Source organism: Sus scrofa, chromosome 9 (assembly GCF_054392235.1).
Source record: "Sus scrofa isolate SSC_HxYL_T2T_F1_AM1 chromosome 9, Sscrofa_HxYL_maternal_Yorkshire_Landrace_v2.0, whole genome shotgun sequence".
In the NCBI taxonomy this organism is placed as follows: Eukaryota; Metazoa; Chordata; class Mammalia; order Artiodactyla; family Suidae; genus Sus; species Sus scrofa.
The window spans coordinates 49,246,938-49,268,221 of record NC_139391.1 but is presented as its reverse complement, the minus strand read 5'-3'; the positions used below and the strand labels follow the sequence as shown (position 1 = coordinate 49,268,221).

Here is a 21,284-nt window from a genome sequence, read left to right as displayed (position 1 = left end):
TGAAAGTTCAGAGACAAATGTCCATGAACTGTCTTCATCGCTAAGAAAAGTGTGATACTAAAATTGAGCAAGTCTTAGTGTGAATTCTTTCTCCTGGGTTCTAATAAGTGCAGAATTCTCAGTTACTTTGTAATTTTCCAAGAACTCAATTTATTTTTTCAAATGCAAATATTGCATTTATTCTTTTACTCACAGCAAAGGTATAACTTCACAGTCATTGGATAGGTTGAAAGGTACAGTCACTCCTCATTATTTATGAATGCCATATTGACAGATTCACCAACTAACAAAAATTTATTCATTTGTAAACCCAAATTAACACCAGTGTTGCTTTTGTGGTCATTTGCAGACATGCACAGGGCAGCAAAAAATTTGTGTTGCTGGCACATGTGTTCCCAGCTAAGGTTGAACAAGGTGACTCTGCCTTCTTGTTGCCAGCTCTCGTACTGTGTCCTTTTGGGAATTTATTTAGTGCCATGTTATTTGCATTTTTGTACTTTTTGTTGATGATTTCTCTGTTGAAAATAGCCCCAGGTATAATGCTGAAGTGCTGTTCAGTGTCCTAAGTACAGAAAACTGTGATGCACCTTATAGAGAAAATACATGTGTGTTAGATAAGCTTCATTCACACATGAGTTATGGTGCTATTGGCCGTGTGTTAATGAATCAACAGTATATATTAAATAAGTTGTCTTTAAACAGAAACACACATAAAAGCAAGATTATGTATTGTTCAGTTGATGACAGCATGACCAGAGGCTTGCAGGAAACTAACCCTGTGTTTCCCCCAGGACTGATTCTTTAGTAATCACTAATTCAGTGTTTGCAGCCACCCTACAGATGATAACTGCCACAAATGAAAGAAATCAACCCTGGCTTGTCCATTTCAGTGAAAGGTAGCTGTCTTCATTGTTTGGATTCTCATTCAAATTCTTATCCCTCATGACCACTCTTTCATAGAAGTGTATTAAATTTGTATAGACACTATTCTCACTAATTGGTTGATGAAAACCAAAATATTTTTTATTTAAATTTTATTTTGAAGTAATCTTAGATCTGTAGACAATTTGCTAAAAAGTGCACTGTTCGTCTAGATTCCCTTAATGTTACCATTTTTACAACCAAAGTACAATGATCATAAGCAAGAAATTAGCATTGTTATAATGCTACTAACTAAACTACAGACCTTATTAGAATTTCTCCCCATTTCCCTTGAATGCCCCTTTTCTGGTCTAGAACCCAGTCCAAGATCCCACATTGCATTTAGAGTCCTGTCTCTTGGGTCTCTTTCAATCTGGGACAGTTCTTCAATCTTTCTTTGTCTTCCACCATGACCCCAACATTATTAAATAGTGCAACTGCTCACATATTTCATGGACTGTCCCTTATTTTGGATTTATGTAATGTTTCATCATAATGGGTTGAGGTTGTACATTCTTTTCTTTTTCTTTCTTTCTTTTTTTTTTTTTTTTTTTTTTTTTAAGGGCTGCACCTGTGGCATATGGAGGTTTCCAGGCTAGGGGTCAACTTGAAGCTGTAGCCACGGGCCTGTGCCACAGCAATGCCAGATCCAAGCCGCATCTGTGATCTGTACCATAGCTCACAGCAACACTGGATCCTTAACCCACTGAGTGAGGCCAGGGATTGAACCTGTGTCCTCATGAATACTAGTCAGATTCAGTTCTGCTGAGCTACAGCGGGAACTCCAGCTTATTCATTCTTGACAAGGATATCACAGAAGAGATGATAGCATCATATCAGGGTCAATGGTGTCAATATGTCATCTTACTGATGGTATTCATTTTGATCACTTGGTTAAGGTAGAGTCTGCCATGTTTCTCCACTATAAAGTTACTATTTCTCTCTTTATAATTAATAAGTGGAAGAGGGTTTTTTTTTTAATGATAAAGTTCCCTGGAAGACTACTTTGTTATCAGAAAGCACATTACTGCTTATCAATTTCAGCTCTGAGCACAGTGATAAGTAGTTGGCATGACTTTTAAATGATATTCTTTTACTCACTGAGAGCTGACAGTTTAGTTGGGAAGACAGATGTAGCACACACTAAACAACATTATACAGGGAACAATACAGAGAACTACATCATGGCAAATTGTGTGCCACAAAATATAAAAGCTGTAAGATTGATTAGGGAAAGCTTCCTATGGAAAGAGAGAACTCCTGTTGTGCTTTGGAGAGTGGGTAAAATTTTGCAAGGCAGGACTTTATAATTCAGTAACATATATTGAGTACTTTAGCTCCTTGGGAACTGTGAAAGAATCCAGGAATACAGAGGTAAAAAAAACCAGAATCCTTATCTTCAAGGAAGTCCAAAGCTCATGAGAAGGACATAGATGTCTCTAAATGGAGAGCAAATATGATCACTTGTGTAGAGATGGGAGACAGTGTATCACAGGTGTGGCAAAGCGATACCACAGCTTGGAGATGACAAGAACATAAACTTCAGGTTATCTAGCCTAAATCTCTGCACTCTAAGAATGCCAAAAATGTTCCCGTGATGATGTCACTCAATCTCTGCTTGAACACTGCTAGTCATAAGAAGTTAATTTCTCAAAACAGGAGTTCCTGCTGTGGCACAGTGGAAACAAATCCGACCAGGAATTATGAGGTTGCAGGTTCAATCCCTGGCCTGACTCAGTGGGTTAAGGAACTGGCATTGCCGATGAGCTATGGTGTAGGTTGCAGATGCGGCTCATACCCTGCATTGCTGTGGCTGTGGCGTAGGCCGTCAGCTGTAGCTCTGATTGGACCCCTAGCCTGGGAACCTCCATATGCCACAGGTGCAAAAAAGCAAAAAACAAAAAAAACTCAAAACATCTTATTCCACTGATTTATATCTTTTACAGATAGAAAACTTTTTTTTCTATTAAACTAAAATTTACCTCCTCCAAACTTTCGCCAACAGATCTAGTTCTTCCCTCCTTTGTTACAAGGGAATATTTCTACTCTTTTATTCAGGAGATAGCCTTTAAAAGTTTAGCTGTTACATTTTTTTCTTAATGCCTTCCATTCAAATTAAACATGAATAAGTCTATATACAGATCTTTCACAATTCTATTATTTGTCAATGGCTACGGCAAGCAAAATTGCAAATATTCTCAAGATTTCCAGCCAGTAAAGAACATCCTGTAACTAGGCTTTCTCTTATTCTAGATGGCATAATTTTATTAATATAGTCAAATATACATTAGCTATTTTGGAGGTAGAACTCTTGGCTTGGTTTGTGTTTTCCTTATAAATAATCCATGAACCCTCACTCTCTTCCTCACACCCTCACCCTTTTCTGATCTCCTCCCCTAGAGATATTTTAGAGTATTTATTATATGAAGTCTCCTCCACACAGTTCCGTTGGAGTTTTAAACCTAGCATTCAAAACTTATTTATTTCTGTCACATTTTGTGCTCTTCATTTTGACTTCTTGTGGGAGCTCTCTTTGAACTTTGATCTTGTCATCTGGCATGGCTTTTATTCTCCCCCACTTTCAATATCTGCAGATTTGATAAGAATAGAATCTATTTTTATCCAGGGCTTTAATAAATATGACAGGGTCAAGAACAGAGCTCTTGGGCAAACCATATATGTCTGGTCATCTCACAGTATAAAAAGCTCCCACTTGTACTGTCATCCGGCCTCCCTGTCCCTCTCTGGAGGGAGTGTGTGTTAGGGGAGAGCAGGGCATACTCTCAGACAGTGATGAGCCTGACCTAACCAGAGCCCCAGGTGGCACATTGGCCGGCAGTTTCAAATCGGGTTATATTTCATGGAAGGGTCACGTGTCATATCTTAAAAGCCAGGAAGAGTCCTTATTGCTAAAGACAATGATATCGTGCTGCTAGTAGAGTTTTTACACATGCATGGTCTTGTAGGTATGAAATGGTATGAGTTGCTAATGACAATGTGGGGCTAAGGAATGACAAAATAAAGGCAGAGTGTTCTGTCAATGGAACTCCAGATGGACCAGAGGGTGAAGAAACTGGAGAGCAGGGAGTTAGTAAGGAAGCTGCTGGAGCTACCCAGGAGGTGAGGAGGCAACAAGCTTAGACAAAGACACTAGTGAAAAATCAAGATGGAGGAACAGATAAAAGATAGATGTTCCACAGAAGAGCAGTAGGGCTTTGTAACTGAAAATGGGTTTGGGGAGGAATAGATACAAGATAACTCCCACGTTTTAAATCTAGAAGAATGATGGTTCAGAGGACAGAAACAAAGGAACTGGTAAAGAGAATCCTGTGGTGGGCAAGATGGCTGTCTTGCTTTTGTGTTTGAAGTAACGGTGAGGGGCGACAAGAATGACATTTCATTCAGAACCTCAGCCCGAGGAGGCAGTGTCCACATAAGCCTAGATAAAATTTTCCAAGAGATATTCAAGTTGAAACTTCGTAGCATGGCAGAACTGTAGGATCACCAGAGCCATCTGCACCTTTTCGTTTCATGGCACATAAGTGGATTATTGTAAAAGTAATAAATATTGTTACTGGCTGAAGCAAGTATCTCTTAACCTTGCAGATCCATTTGCAAAGGGTGGTTATAAAGATCTTGGAAATGGAGGTTGGCTAGGATAAATTATGTCCAAATCATAGAAAAAGTCTCAGGAACAAAATCTTGGATATTCTGGTTTTTAACCATCAGTATACGCATTGCTGTGGCTCTGGCATAGGATGGCGGCTACAGCTCCGATTCGACCCCTAGCCTGGGAACCTCCATATGCCGCTGGAGCGGCCCAAGAAATGGCAAAAAGACCAAAAAAAAAAAAAAAAAAAAAAACACATCAGTATATATTCTGACAAGGCTATCTACCTACTTATAAATGGAACATTCTACTCGTTTCTTTCAGTGAATGCTCAATTTATAGTCTCTCTACAACCCCCCCACACACACACACGTGTGTGTGTGTGCAAGGAGAGAATGAAAAGATATTAACTTGAAGCCCCATTAATCAGCCTTTAGGATAGACCCGTCCTTAAACCCTTCATAATCACCACCGCTAGATATTCCTTCAACACCAGCTTGTCCTCTCTGGGCATTAGACCCTACATGCAAGGGCAAGAGAGAAAATAATATGAAATGGACAAACAAAATTTTTTAATGAATAATGATTCTATTTACCTGTTGTTGGAGAAAGGGAAATTGGGTGAGACATTTTTTGTTGAGCTGATAAAGTGCTTCCTCTCTCTTCCTCACAAGCTTCCCTTTACTCCCTACAGATTTTGGCCCCAGTGGGATTGATTGCATAACACAGGGTGGTTTGAAGACCCAAGAGCTAAATATAATTCACTCTCTCTTTGCTCATTTTTGTTGTTGGTTGCTGTTATTGGACATGGATATTTTTCTTTTAAGCCCAACGTGTCATTTGTACTTTTTCTGGTAAGCAAACCTCCCTATTCTTGATAAGGCATCACTGCAGGTATTCTAATGTCTGGATCTAACTTTGCATTATCTAGAACAAGGGCCCATTGAACTTTATCTATAAAAGTCCAAAGAAGAAATATTTTAGACTTCCCAGGCTACATGGTATCTGTTACACTCAACTCTGTTGTAGTGACAAAAAAGCTATAGGCAAGAGAAAATACATGGGCATGTCTAGATTCCAATAAAACAGGGAGTGGACTGGATTTAACTCAAGAGCTGTAGTTTTCTGACCCCTACACTAAAAGAAAGATGTTTGTTTACAACAAAAATGCATTAAAAACCAGCCCCACATGTCCATATATGAGATGAAGAGTTCTTTGCCAGGAGCCAGGAATACGAAGAAATGACAAAGCTTATCTGAGGTCTTCTTCAATCATAGAATTTCTCAACAAGTGTAACTGCACTCGTTTGTAATTTGCCATTTCAGTCAAACATTCGTATGAAGTAGTCTTTGAAAATTTGCTTATATTATCCATTTAATTTCTGGGAGAAGGGTTGCCTATGTTTCATTTGCTGAATGTGTCAGGTTACTTCTTAAAAAACAATCTTCTCGCCATTTTCCTAAACATTCATTCCCTCTTCTAAGCAGCTGTATTAAGAGGTCTCCTTATGCCTTTTCTGTAGTCACAAGCCCTTGCTGTACCCATTATTCCCTTTTCCCCTTGAAATCTTCACTCAGAGACAATGTTTACCCACCACTTGTTTATCTTCTGTTTATTTTTATTTTTTGGTCTTTTTCTGCCATTTCTTGGGCCGCTCCTGCAGGATATGGAGGTTCCCAGGCTAGGGGTTGAATCAGAGCCATAGCCACCGGCCTACCCCAGAGCCACAGCAACGCAGGATCCCAGGATCCGAGCTGTGTCTGCCACCTACACCACAGCTCACGGCAATGCTGGATCCTTAACCCACTGAGCAAGGCCAGGGATTGAACCCGAAACCTCATGGTTCGTAGTCGGATTTGTTAACCACTGAGCTACGATGGGAACTCCTATCTTCTGTTTATTTTTTGTTTAGACAATAGTCTACTCTCTGTTGGCTACATTAATAAGGAGAAATGGTATGGATAATCTAGAAACAATGAATAATCCCCAAGTCACTCCTGCTTTGGAAGGCTTTATGTGAATTTTACAGGAACAAATTTACCTTGGAAATTTCATTCTGCCCAACCTAACATTAAAATCAACTCTAATTTCTAGAGTACCACATTGACTGAAGTGATAGAAAAGTGTATCTCTGATTAGGAAAATCATTTGACATGGATAACACTTAGGCAGATAATAAGGGATTTGAGTGTATGAAGAGCCAGATAACAATTGATATGTCAGTCAACAAATATGTTTAAAAGCCCTACTATTTGTTGTGGACGTATAACATCTACTTAAATATTATTAGGCACTTTAATAGGCATTGTGTTAACCCTTAAAGCAACTGTATTATGGGAATATTATCATCTTCATTTTGAAGATTAGACTTTGAGAGGTAAAATGAATGAAGATTAGACTTTGAGAGGTCTCAAAAAGGATAAAGAAAGGATTGGGATTTGTGCTCAATCTTCCTATAGTAGATGTAGCACTCTTTAAACAGCTACCTGTGGGTGTATAGTGAATAAGCTCCATGCAACTCAGAAACATCATTTATAAGACAGAGTTGTTACTTGGAGGGAATTTGGAAGCTGTTTTCAGATATGAAGGTACATATACATTCATACTTCTGTTCCTCTGTTCATGTGCTTCTCTTTGCAGATCCCATCATTATGTTTAGCAAATTTATTGATGTGGAGTTTATATGCGACAAAGTGCATCCATTTAAAGTACATAACTGATGAGTTTTGACAGGCTTGTGTCTATAAAACAGCCGAGATCTAAAATATCTTCATTACCTCCAAAAGTTTCTTGTGCTGCTTTGCAGTCCATCTCTCTTTCTGGCCCTGGCCCTAGACAAGCAGTGATCTGCTTTTTGTCTCTATAGGTTAGTTTATATTTTCTACTGTTTGATGTAAATGGAATCATATAGTTTGTACTCTTTTGTATTGGTTTCTTTTATTCCGTTTTAAGGTTTTGAGACTTCTCTATGTTGCACATGTAAGAAGTTTATTCCTTTTTATTGCTGAGTGGTATTTCATATGGAGGTATCACAATGTATTCTTTCTTCAGTTGATAGACATTTGGGTTGTTTCCAGTTTGGGGCTATGATAAATAAAGCTGCTCTGAAAAGTTGTGTATAAGTCTTGATGTGAACATAAGCTTTAATTTCTCTTTGGTAAGCCCTAGACGTAGAATTGTCGGGTCACATGGTACATACACATTTCAGTTGTAAGAAACTGCCACTTGTCTATAGGGGTTTCCCATGTTACATTCCCACTAAGAGCATACATGAGTTCAAGTTTCTCCATATTCTTGTCAAAATTTGTTACTGCCAGTCTTTTATTTTTTTTGTACATTTCTTTTTTTGGCTACCCCCACAGCTTATGGTAGTTCTTGGGCCAGAGATTGAACCTGTGCCACAGCAGCGACCCAAGCCTGCTGCAGTGATCACACCAAATCCTTAACCCGCTCTGCCACAAGACAACTCCATTTTTTTTTACACAATTTCTAAAGGTTACACTCCATTTACAGTTATTCCAAAATACTAACTATCCTCATGCTGTGCAATACATCCTGGTAGCCTATCTTAAGTAGCCATTATAGTAAGCATGTAATATTATCTCCTTGCGATTTATTTGCCTTTCCCTGATGACTAAGGACTTAGAACATCTTTTTCATGTCCATATTTGAATGTTTTCTTTTGTGAAGTGTTTGTTTAGATTTTTATCTTTTTATTAGGTTGTTAGCATTATTGGATTATAAGAGGTCCTTATATATACAAACTCTCTAGATACCAGTCTGTCATATTCTATGCATCGCAAGTATTTTCTCTCAATTTATTGTGTGTATTTTCATTTTCTTAATGGTATCTTTTAAAGAGCAAAATATTTAGGAGTTCCCATCATGACTCAGTGGGTTAAAAACCCGACTAGTATCCATGAGGATGCAGGTTCAATCCCTGGGCATGCTCAGTGGGTTAAAGGAGTGAGAGTGTCTATGAACTGTGGGCAGATGCAGCTCAGATCTGGCATTGCTGTGGCTGTGGCAGAGGCCAACAGCTGCAATTCTGAATCAACCTCTAGCCCAGGACTTTCCATATGCCACAGTTGTGGTCCTAAAAAGAAGGAAAAAACCAAAGAACAAAAGATTGACATTTTGATCAAGTCTAGTTTATTGAATTTTTTTCTCTTACATTTACTTGTTTTTGTGCCTTGTTTTATCTTTGCCTACTCCCCAAATTTTAGAGATTTTCTCTTCTAAAGGATTGAGTTTTAGTTCTTATATTCAACTCTATTGTTTACTTTGAGACAACTTTTATATGTGGTGTGAAAAGAAAGGGTCAGTGTTCCTTCTTTTCCATACAGTTATCTTGTTCTAGCATCATTTGTTGAAATGATTCCCACCCTCCCCCTTATCCCCATTAAATTACCTTGGCACTTTTGTCAGAAAATCAATTGACTATATAAAGTGTGAATCTTTTTTCATTTTTAAAGTTTTATTGAAATATAGTTGATTTACAATAATGCAATCATTTCTGCTGTACAACAAAACGATTCAGTTATACATGTACACACATCCCTTCTTTTTCAGATTCTTTTCCCATATAGACTATCACAGAGTATCATGTAGAATTCCCTGTGCTATACAGCAGGTCCCTGTTGGCCAGTCAGTCCATATACCTCAGTGTGCATATGCCAATCCCAAACCCCCTGTCCATCCCTCCCCTTCCCCACCTGTCCCCTTTGGTAACCATAAGTTTGTTTACAAAGTCTATGAGTCTGTTTGCAAATAAGTTCATTTGTATCCTATTTTTAGATTCCACATATAAGTGATATCATGATGTTTGTCTTTCACTGTCTGACCTACTTCACTTAGTATGATAATTTCTAGGTCCATCCAGGTTGCTGCAAATGGCATTATTTCATTCTTTTTATGGCTGCATAGTATTCCATTGTACGTATGTACCATATCTTCTTTAAGTGTGGATCTGTTTTGGATTCATTTCTGTTCCATTTGTCTGTAGGTCTATTCTGTCCTCTAATACTACACTGTCTTTATTATTATATCTCTACAGTAAAAATTGAAATAAAGCAGTATAAAACCCCCATTCTTTTAAAATTACTTTGACAATTCAGGAACATTTGTGTTTCAATGAATTTTAGAATTCACTTTTCAATTTTTGTCCAAAAAAGTGGCATCAGGGACTTTCTGGACTTTTTTTATTTTTTAAAGTTTTATTGAAGTATGGTTGATTTACAATGTGATAATTTCTGCTATAAACACAGTGATTCAGTTGTATACATACACGTATCCATTCTTGGGGAAAAAAAAAAACAAACACTTTTTAGGCAATAATTTTGCAGTTCCCTTTAACCCTAAGGACTAATCTTTGCTTGCACTCTTTTCAAAAGCACTACGCTAAAGGGGAAAACAAAACTTTAATTCAGTAATTGTTCACGTAATACAGGACTGATGATCCCATCAGTGGTTTCATGTCAAAATTATAACTTAAAATATCTAGCAGTGCTCCTGAATCGTCAACGTAATTTTAAAAGAATGGCGGTTTTATACTGCTTTATTTCAATTTTTACTGTAGAGATATAATAATAAAGACAGCATAGTATTAGAAGACAGAATAGACCTACAGACCAATGGAACAGAAATGAATCCAAAATAGATCCCACACTTAAGATATGGTACATATGTACAGTGGAATACTACTCAGCCCCTTTTCTATCTCTTATAAGGACACTGTTGCTGGATTTTGAGACTAGCCTAATCCAGGGTGATCTCATCTCAGTATCTTTACTTACAGCTGCAAAGACCTCTTTCACCCCAAAAGGGTTACATTCTGAGGTTCCAAGTAGACATATCTTTTAGGAGCCACAGTCCCACTCACTACACACATTACATTTGAAAATTTGTTGGTTTTTTTCCCTTATTTTTATATGATTTTTATTTGTTCCATTATAGGTGGTTTACAGTATTCTGCAAATTTCTGCTATACTGCAAAGTGACCCAGTCACACACACACACACACACACACATATATATATATATATATATATATATATGCATTCTTTTTCTCACATTATCCTCCATCATGTTCCATCCTAAGTGTCTAGATACAGTTCCTTGTGCTGTACAGCAGGATCTCATTGCTTATCTACTCCAAATGCAATAGTTTGCATCAATTAACCCCAGACTCCCAGTCCAACCCACTCCCTCCCCCTCCCCCTTAGCAACCACATGTTCCTAGGTAGTTTGTGCTTTATGATGCTTTTTAAAATAGATTTTTAAAATATCATTTCCAGTGATTTGTTGCTAGTATATTAAAATGTAATTAACTTGCATGCATTAATGTTGTATCTTGTGATTTTACAAAACGCAGCTATTAGTTTTGGTCATCATGTCCATTCCTTTAGGATTTTCTACGTTAACGAGCCTGCCCATTAAAAATAAAGACAGTTTTACTTCTTTTTCTATCTTTGGACTTTATTTTTCTTGCATTATTTCAAAGGTAGGCTGCCCAGTGAAATGCTGACTAGAAGTTGTAAACACAGGTGTCTTTACCTTTTTTCCAATCTTAGGGGGAAATAATTTTATAATTAAGTATGATGCTGATGGTACATTTTTTAATAGAGTGCCTTTTACCAGATTGAGAAATTCCTATCTATTCCTAATATGCTGAAAACTTTTTCTTTTTTCTTTTAAATCATGAATGGGTATTGAAAATTATCAAATGATTTTTTTCCTGCTTCTGTTGAAATAAGGATGTGCTTTTCTCTATCCTACTAAACTGGTGAATTGCTTTCATTGAATTTTAAATATAAAACCAATATTGCATTCCTGCAATAAATTCTAATTTTTAATAATGTATTTTTATGTTAGATTTATTAAACTTTTGTTAAGGATTTTTGCATCTATGTTCAGTCTCTGTTCATGAAGGATATTGGTCTATAATTGCCTTGTAATTTATTTTCCCAATTTTGGTTAAAATTCGATTTGGAAGTGTTCTCTTTTTCTCCATTTTTGGGAGGAATTTGGTATGATTATTCCTTACTTGACTATTTGATAGAAACTGCCAGTGATACCATTTGGATCTGGCGTTTTCTCTGTGGGAAGGTTTAGACACTGAATTTAATTGTTCTAACAGATATAAGGCTATTTAGATTTTCTGCTTCGTCTGTATCGGTTTTAGTAAATTGTATTTTTCAGTGAATTTTTCCATTTTATTTAAGTTCTGACCTACTTACTTTTATTTATGTAGCCTAGACATTTTCTCTTCTGTGAAACCTTTCCTGAACTTTCAACAGATGTGGTCACTAGGAGCTCCCATTGTGGCTCAGTGGATTAAGGGCCCAGTATCGTCTCTGTGAGGATGCCCGGCCTTTCAATCCCTGGCCTTGCTCAGTGGGTTAAGGATCTGGTGTTGCTGCGAGCTGCAGTGTAGATCCAGATGTGGTTTGGATCCAGTGTGCTGTGGCATCTGCTGCAGCTGCAGCTCCCATTCAACTCCTAGCCTAAGAACTTCCATATGCTGTAGGTGTGGCCATTAAAAAAAAAGAAGTGATCATTCATCCTTTGTGCTACTTCTTTATCTAACATAATTTATACTCTCCATTGTCCTGTGAGGTTTTCTGTTCATATATCTCTTCCTATACCCTGGGGTTGAATGATTGCATCCCATGTCTTTGTGTCTCTGCCACCTTGTATGGTGCCTGGCGCATAATAAGATACCCCCTCCATCCCAGTTTAAATTACCAGACTATTCCATCTCTTGTTATCTAATTTATACTTACCATGAGCATATTTCTAATTTCCTCAGTAGATTATGATCATCTTTTGCAGAAATGGGAAGTATTATTCAATGTTCATATTCTTTCTTATATTTAGAATAATTTTTAAAATATGAAACAACAGACTTGCTAAACAGAGAAATCAGTATTCTATGAACTCACTGAAGAAAAGGTTAAATGGAAACCCACAAAGCATCAATAAAGGAAGAGAAATAAAGGAATTAACATTATTAAGTGCTTACCATGTGCTACACATTGTGATAAACAATTCATATTCCTTATCTCTTTTAACCTTAAAATAATTAGGCATAGACAATATTATCATCCCCATTTTATATATCAAGAGTCTGAGGTTCAGAAGCGTTAAGTACTTTGCCAAAGCCCACGAAGTTGTTAAGTGGCAGATCGGAGTTTCAGATCCAAGTCTGAAAGATCCCATTCTCCATGCTCTTGGTGTCAATCACACTTTGCCCACTTGGTTTTCTATAAGACACTTGATGGATTTTGCCAAGTTACCTTTAAACTTTGCTAGAGTAGAATATTCTGTGGTCGCCCCTAATTGAGTGTTGGAATCATTGTAAGTTTAAAAAAAACTACAAAATATTTCCTGGATACTTGTCTGCCTGGAGCATGAAATAGACAAAATAGAAGCACCAAAGAAGATCTAAAACATACTTATCTCAAAATGTGCTGTGTAACTCCCTGCTGTCTTCCCGCTATTCTTCATCAGCCTTTTGTCTACAGCCCCGTTATCCTTTTCTGATTTCAGGTGCCACCATTCTGGATGTGGCTAATTGGGGGCACCATTGATTCCTGAGCCCTACCCAAACAGCATACGGGAAATAAGAGGCCATGACAGTAATAACTCAAAAAATCTCCATGACGTGGTGTGAAAGGAGAGAATCTTTCCTTACAGCTGATCTTACCTCATGTTTCATATTGATTCTGTTGAGAAAGGCCCATGGGCTCGTTCATGCAATGCACTTTCCTTCTTCTTATGCTCTGGTATGCCATAGCTGAAACACCAAACCCAAACATACAGCCTCTCTGCTGCTGCTAAGATGCTTCTACCTTCAGTTTTCTCTCTCAATACTCTATAGATCACCTACACCTGGATTGCCCAGGATAACCAGGCTTTTCCCAATTAGAAACATGAATAATGCACCATTTGACAATGTATCTTGGCCAAAGACCTGGGACTGAAAGGCAAATGTTTTCTGTGATTCCAGCTTCCAGCCTATCAATTGAAACAAGACGTTTCTGAGGTCTACTCATGGTGTGGGGGGGGGGGGCAATTCATTTATTTATTTGCATACAATACTGTGGTCAGGAACTTGCTACTTTTCCAGGGAAACTGTTTGCAATGCATCACTGAGGCGAGAACTTAACAATTCACACTGATCAGTCCCTGTGGTCTGCCATGGTGAGGGTGATACTTTCATGTATTATAAGTACCAGCCAAGGGAGCCGGATCAGTTCTCTCCCTTGAAATTCTAGTCTTGGTTGGAATGACTCCCTTAGGCACCCACAGCTCTAGTTTCTTTCTAAGAAATGTAGCAAACACTCTCAGGGCTATTTGCATTAGGGGAAACAAACCTAAAAAGCATCCCTGTCTTTTAAATGTCAGAGGTCAACATGGGGATCTTTCTAGCCTTTAGGTAGCAGATACAGCTTCTTTGTGATCTGAGTTTCAAATGCACTGAGAGGAGGATGTCGTTGAAACTTAACATTAATTGAAAATGTTTCTCAGGCAAACCTGGATCGGATGATATTCTACAAGGAGGTGAGAGAAAAAATGGCATAAATATAGGACCCTTTGGAAGCTGTTTTCAGTTGGGGATTTTGAGTAGGCACTTGAAATTACAGGAAATATAGGAATAGTAGGAGTTGGGAAAAGGAGAGGGCAGAATGTAACTACTTTTTTCTTCCTACCTAATGCTATGCTTGGATAAAGCACAGCTTATAGGAGGGTGCCTTTGAAACTTGCTGAATGAATGGATGGATAGATGTTAGATTCTGAACATTCCTATATGGTGGCTTCAAGTTGTGGTGATTTTTGGTGTGTTTTATCTGGGTGCCATAGAAGCTCAGGAAAGACCTTTTTTTATTAGATCCTAGAAACTGGGTTTGTGCTCTGCACAGCCTGGATACCACCAGCTTCTGCACTTCTATTTATCCAGAGGTGGATAGAGCCTCTTGCCTGCAACTGGAACACTGTTGCCAGTTTCAACAAAGAACCTACATTGCCTAAGGAAACCGTGTTTCCTCTTAGAACTTCAATCTTGGCTTTTTTGACAAGAGGGGGCTGTTCTTAGAAATGTCCTCCAGAGACTTTCCTATTAAAACAGTAGGTAAATTGCATTGCTCTAGAATTCCCCTGCCGAGGCCCTATGAAAAGAATGAGTTGGGACAGATACAGCAAGATATTAGGACACATTTTCCCCATTCTTTATCCTGCACAACACAGAAGTGAATTTGATTTCAACAACATGACCCAATTCTTAGCATGCTTTTCTACCCACTTTTGATTGTAACACTTGCAAATCCCTGTCTTTAATTCAGACTGCACAGTGCAACAAGAAAATGAAAAGATAAACTGGTTAGTGAGAAGTAAATGGCATTTAATTAAAACTAAGCTTGTAAATACATAAAATACATGGGAAAACATTTTGCTTAAAAAAAAAAAAAAAAGCTAAATAAATAAATGAGTTCCTGTCGTGGCTCAGTGGTTAAGGAATCCAACAAGGAACCGTGAGGTTGCGGGTTTGATCCCTGGCCTTGCTCAGTGGGTTAATGATCCAGCGTTGCCGTGAGCTGTGGTGTAGGTTGCAGACACCGCTTGGATCCCTCGTTGCTGTGGCTCTGGCGCAGGCCGGCAGCTATGGTTCCGATTCGACCCCTAGCCTGGGAACCTACATGTGCCACAGGGAGTGGCCCAAGAAATGGCAAAAAGACAAAAAAAAAAAAAAAAAAGCCCTGTGATTAAACTAAAGGGCAGCATAGAGCATCACTATCCTTTTGTAGTTTTGAGTGTATTTCATTTGTCCCTTTGAAGTAGATAGTTGTCATATTGTTAATAATTGCTCTACTAAATTTCGCACTCAGCATTGTCATCATCTTAACCTTTTTTTAGTCACCAGGCTTTCACCTTCTTTCTTTACTTTTCCTAAGCGTGTTTCTAAGTGGTGGTTTGCTCTCATAAGCTTTCAATTTTACATACTGCAATCTTCCGATTTCACTAAGTATATTTATTTGCTTAGAGTGAAGAACAGGCTGTGTTGTAAAATAAGTCAGTTCTTTCTTTCACTTTACAGGAAAAGCTGTGGATGCTCAAAAAGAATGGAAAGCCATAAAAATTTGGCTAGTTTTTTATGAACTCAGCTCTTACAGTAAGTAGAGCTAACTCTGGGGAAAATAAGTTGGAAAAAGTGTTCTTAGACCTTTAATTGAAGCCACTCCAGTGTCCCCCTTCTCTGTATGTTTCCACTACCTTGACCCCCTGCCCCCCCCCCCTTTCCGAATCAGGGCAGCTCTGAAGCTGAAAGGAGAGGAAGAGGGAGGCTCTGCCTTGTCTTCCCTCAGTGATGTTAAAAGATGGAGCAGAAGGATTTTGCCTGGAGAAACTCCTCCTTGCCTTTCTAAAACTGCATTAGAGAAACTTCTAGATTTCATCAGTGTTCCTAGGATCTTTGTAAGTAAAGAATTTTCTGTATTTATAAAAGTTAATCTTGTTGACATCTTTTGAGGTAGGACAATATGATGAGAAGTAAACATTCCCTATATCCCTACATATTGGGTTTGCTCTTTGAAACACTGGAGGGACTGTTTGCCAAAAAGTCTTGGCAGTTTTCAAAGATGGCTGGCCAAGACATAAGAGAATGAGGAGGAGCAGAGGTTTCTGTAGAACTGAGTCCTGCATTGTGTGTAAAACACAAGATTCAATGTCAAGAAATCTGTTGCCTAAAAACCCTGGGAAACACATCATCCTGCCTTATCTTTACCACACAAGTAGCCTGTTCTTCAAACAAAAGATTTTGGAAGATAAGAATATAAGAAAATCAACATGGTCCTTAAAAAAAAAAAAAAAAAAAAAAAGCCTTTAATTTTCTTTTCATTTTGCTTTTACGTTTAAGAGTTAAGACAACATTTTAGCAGAGAAGTGTGGAAAAGGGTCAAGGGAAATCAATAGAGTTATTCTGTGACTTTTCCCAGGAGGGAGCTGTGTTAATCGAGAATGGCTTGCTTGGCTATCTATCAAGTCCAAGGAGAGCAGGGGTTGATTTTGAAACAGATTTCCCAGCTAGACTGAAGGGTGTATATATGTATGTGTATATATATATGTGTGTGTGTGTGTGTACACACACATATGTATGTATGTGTATATGTATGTATATGGGTATACAATAAATACATACATATGTAATTTTATAAGAATGATGTTTGTGTTTACACAATTGTATACATTTTAGTATATCCTTAAAATGCAGGTATATGTTTACATACACATTTAAAAAGTAGACAAGAATGCAGGAAACTGGAGTTCCCATCGTGGTGCAGCAGAAAAGAATCTGCCTAAGAACTGTGAGGTTGTGGTTCTATCCACCGCCTCGCTCAGTGAGTTTAAGGATCTGGCATTGCTGGGGTGTAGGTCACAGACGTGGCTCAGATCTGGCATTGCTGTGGCTCTAGCATAGGTTGGCAGCAACAGCTCCGATTAGACCCCTAGCCTGGGAATCTCCATAAGACAAAATAAAAATTAAAAAAGAAAAGAATTCAGGAAACTATAGTCAGTCTCTTGAGACAGACTATGCTAGAAGATAATATACGAAAGGGAACGTATATATATATGTGTGACTGGGTCACTTTGCTGTACAGCAGAAATTGGCACAACATTGTAAACCAACTATACTGTAATAAATTTTTTTAAAAAGGAAAGTTTTATGAGAACACAGCTGCCAAAAAAAAAAAACACAAAAAACAAAAAAAAAAAGGTAGATAAGAGTGCTTTCTTTAGATAACTAGTAATGCCAGACAGAAATTCTTCTCATAATTTTTTCATACATTGATTTGGACCGCTTCATACTTTATAAGACTCTCTTATAAGTCTTTTACGCCTCAAGAAGGAAATTGATGAGCAGGAGACTAAAGTGAGAGACAAAGGAATTGGGAACCAGCTTTCCTGACCCCAGGCCAGTGGCAGTGTCTTTGACCACAGGAAATCTTCTGAAGAGTTTCTCTGTGTTGCTCATGGGGTCACTTTCTCTAGTGATCACATTATAGAGATTTTTAGCAGGTGTGACTTTAGCTGCACTTACGAAAGTCATGTTGGCTAGGAGACAGCTTGTTCTGCTGGGCATGTGCAGCGTGTTCTCATGGTTCCTGGAAGCTGTGGTGGTTTCCTTGCGGACAAATTCAAACAGCATAATTGGTGGGAGACCTGGGAGTCCTCACAGTGTGACCCTGAGTGAGTTACCCATCCTCCCTGAACTTTCAGTTTCCCTTCCTATGAAATGGGATGAATACTAATTTCTTGCCCCTTCCCAGCAACATGTCTTCTTATTGGCCAAGAATCTTGTCAACATTTCTTTGTTCCACTCAGTGATTAGGAGATTTTGGAGACAAGTGAACAGGGATCCCCTTCTTGTGACCTAATCTAGGGCCGTGAATTCCACCACGCTGAGACGCTTAATGTTTTTCCTCTCTCATTTGGTATATTCAGACTCCAAATTGCTTTTAAAATCAGCTAAGACACTCTAGGTATCTTCTAAATCCAAATTCCATGTACATCATAACTGTTTAGATAATTAATGGAATCTACACAGAGAGAGGGATCATACGATTTTAGCATTTCCCTGCAGGAAACTTAAGAGTTCATCTAGTCCAACCTTCTCATTTTATAGTGGAGGGAACTAATGATCTGAGAGGAGCAATGTCTTGTCCAGGGTCACTGTGACAGAGCTAGGGCAGAGAACCCCTGCCTCTTTAACTTTCAATTCTGTATTCTTTCCATTGGTTCATGTGTCTTGGGACCACAGTAACCAGAAATAGAACCTCAAGTTCAAGAAAGCAGACCAGACAAGGGTGTGTAAGTCTTAATGTTCCCCAGAGCCAGATTCCAACTCCATGTGCGCATTTTGGCCAGCGGGGCTGTAATATCCTCGTGAAGGATGGAGGACTCATGGTTGCCAAAGCCTCCTCTTTGTCCCTTCTCATCCCCTAAGACCCTGCCCAGACTCTGCATCTGATTGAACTCCCACTTTTCTGTATTTATTTGGACATGGTTGCATTTGCACTTTATCCTATAGCTCTTACATTTTTATCTTCTTCTCAGCTTTCATCATTTTATAGTCAGCATTGACTGAGGGTGTGCCTGGTGGAAGTCACGGTGCAGTGGGCTGAACACACAGTCTCTTCACACAATCACAGTACAACGGGTCTGAGTGAGAGCAGCTCACAGAGATGGGGGGCTCCTGAGAAAAAAGACCGAAGTCACCCAAAGGAGCCAAGAAAGACAGTAGATGGGACGATAATTCTCCTTTTCTGATCAGCACAGGAAAACTCATTCTCTGCAGTGGTATCTTTCAGAGTAATCTTTCTCTTGTTTTCAATAAAAGAGGTCAACTGACTATGTAGGATTGTTTTCCCCCACCTTCAGGTCCACCCCAGTCTTAGATACCTTACCTGATCTCTTTGAACAGAGCTGTTGCCTGATATTTCAATCAGTTTTTACTTCACAGTGAAAAAGAATCATCACAGCCCAGAGACACAGGCCCTTGTATGTTAGTGGAGGGGAAGAGACTGTCCTCCAAATGTTTCCACTCCTACTTCAGTTTTCTGATCTGTTTTCTCTATTTACTTTCCTTTTAAAAAGACATTGACAGCATTCCCGTTGTGGCTCAGGCAGTTAAGAACCCGACATAGCATCCATGAGGATGCAGGTTTTATCCCTGGCCTCGCTCAGTGGGTTAAGAATCCAGCTTTGCCACAAGCTACAACCTATGCAGCAGATGCAGCTTGGATCCAGGGAGGCTGTGGCCATGGTGTAGGCCACAGCTGCAGCTCCAATTTGACCCCTGGCCCATAAACTTCCATATGCCACAGGTACAGCCATAAAAATAAGTAAGTAAAGAAATAAATGATAACAGACACCTAGATGTTTCCTAGAAACACCCAAAGCACTATTAGCCTTTTAAACAGAATCTTAACACCATCCAGACGTGTTTAATTTTCAAATTTCTTTTTACCCTTCCTTATCTTAGAACGTTTATCTCTTTTCCATACATTTTAAGATGTAGATTTGAGTAAGTAAGCGCATGGCAGGAGAGGAAAATCATCCCTTAGAGGTTTGCTTGTCTGCATATCACCAGTTGCTAGGTCTGTGTTCCATAACATTGTGACCCTGGATTATATTAAGTTCCCAGAAAAGGACAGAAGTAACAATAATTTTGTAAAGCCTCTATCACATAGCAGGCACAGTTCTAAGCACAGTAGAGTCAAAATCAGCACCTGTGCAGGTCAGTCCCTTGCAGAGCTAAGCCCATAGACCACCCACAGGCCCATATACTCAACAGTCCTAACTTGGGGCAGTCAAGCTATCACAGTGAATCATTAAAGACTTAAGAATGGCAAGAGGATTTACCCAGCCTCCTCTCGTTTGAGAGTACCAGTAGGTCTCACCTGGTTTGCTCCAGGCCAGTCTGCCTCGGAGCGCACCGTCCAACATTCCTGGAGGGTAAGGCATCAAACCCCAGAAGGGGAGCCCAGATCCCCCTGACCTGCTTCTCTATGGTCCTCATGCCCCTGTTATTTGCAGCGTGGAGAGACTCCTTGAGAAATGTCGAATGTGCTGAATATAAAATCTCCAAGGCTGCGGTTCCCACCTTTAAAACTTGCCTCCGCTTCTCCCCAGGGTGTTCCCTGTTCATCGCTCCCTGTTTTCATCTCAGTGGGAATTCTGATACTGCCACTGCACCTCAGTCCCCAAAATGTGTTTCAAAATGTTTCTGTATTCTTTAAGTTTGGTTAATTCTGCACACTCATCGCTTTTGAAACTCATGTATTTGACAAATGCTCACGTAAACGTAATTGTATCTTTTTCAGGCTCTTCCTGACTGTACTGTCATTAGTTAACCATGGGAGAAAACCAAGGTGCACGATAATTATTCATGATACCTTGGATTTACACAAACTCACTCTGGGTGAACTTGAGGCAGATCATTCATATTAGCTCATCTTTCCTACCAGAGCTGGGTTAAGAGACCTAGATTCTATTCTTGGTCCTCTAAGAACCTTCTTGGGGAAATGTACTTAGCCACGGAGGGTTGCAGTTCCCAGCTGTGAAACAGGAATAACAATATGAGGATACTTGCTTCCCCTTCTCCTTGTCCCAAACCTTTAGAACATAAAATAGCTTTAAAAGATCGGCAGCAACATCGGAAAGTGAAGAAGGAGGGTGTCTTATCTTTATGTCCATTAATGGAAAGGCAAGAGACAGTATAGGAATTTGACTGGAAACCCGGACGGGTCAGAATTATAATCCCATCTCTTCTTGATGATGGGTCATGGCCCTGGCTACCTCTCGCCTTTAATGGGAGAAAGAACTGTATAGTACAGTATAGCATACTGGAAAGTACTCAGAGATCCAGGGGTGGAGAACATGATGAAAGGGGCCCCATCTTCTAAAGAGCATGACTTTGGTCAGCAAAGGTGCTTCTAGGCACTATGATGTCGTGAGATAAGAACACGCTTGGCTTCCAAAGCCTTCCCCTTCCCCTCTCTCTCTCCTTTCTCTTACGGCCTCCAGGCTTTGCAGTAGTTACTCTGAAAGACAGGCAAACTCGAGACCTAGTTCCTAGCCAATATCCTTGGTCACCTACACTCAGCCCAGCAATCTCAATCTCCCAAAGTCCCTGGGATGGAAATATGCCTCTGCTTGCTAGCCTAAACCTGGTGACTGAATAGTAGGGAATCT

General features: G+C 39.1%; 2 protein-coding genes across 24 annotated transcripts in view; one reads left to right on the top strand and one right to left on the bottom strand.

Moving 5' to 3' along the window:
* The window catches only part of LOC146399891 (uncharacterized), a 393,141-nt gene that overhangs the window by 118,268 nt on the left and 253,589 nt on the right, over nt 1–21,284 (bottom strand). The gene's annotated exons all lie outside the window — the stretch shown is intronic.
* The window catches only part of LOC102164776 (uncharacterized), a 441,263-nt gene that overhangs the window by 400,456 nt on the left and 19,523 nt on the right, over nt 1–21,284 (top strand). For 2 of the 23 annotated variants that reach the window (XM_084976403.1, XM_084976390.1), the window contains 2 exons: nt 15,628–15,702; nt 15,839–16,004. The exons of 20 other annotated variants lie outside the window; for them this stretch is intronic. The gene's annotated coding sequence lies outside the window, so the exon portion shown is untranslated. The remainder of the gene's footprint in view (nt 1–15,627; nt 15,703–15,838; nt 16,005–21,284) is intronic. One more of the 23 variants, XR_014815509.1, reaches the window with a different exon arrangement.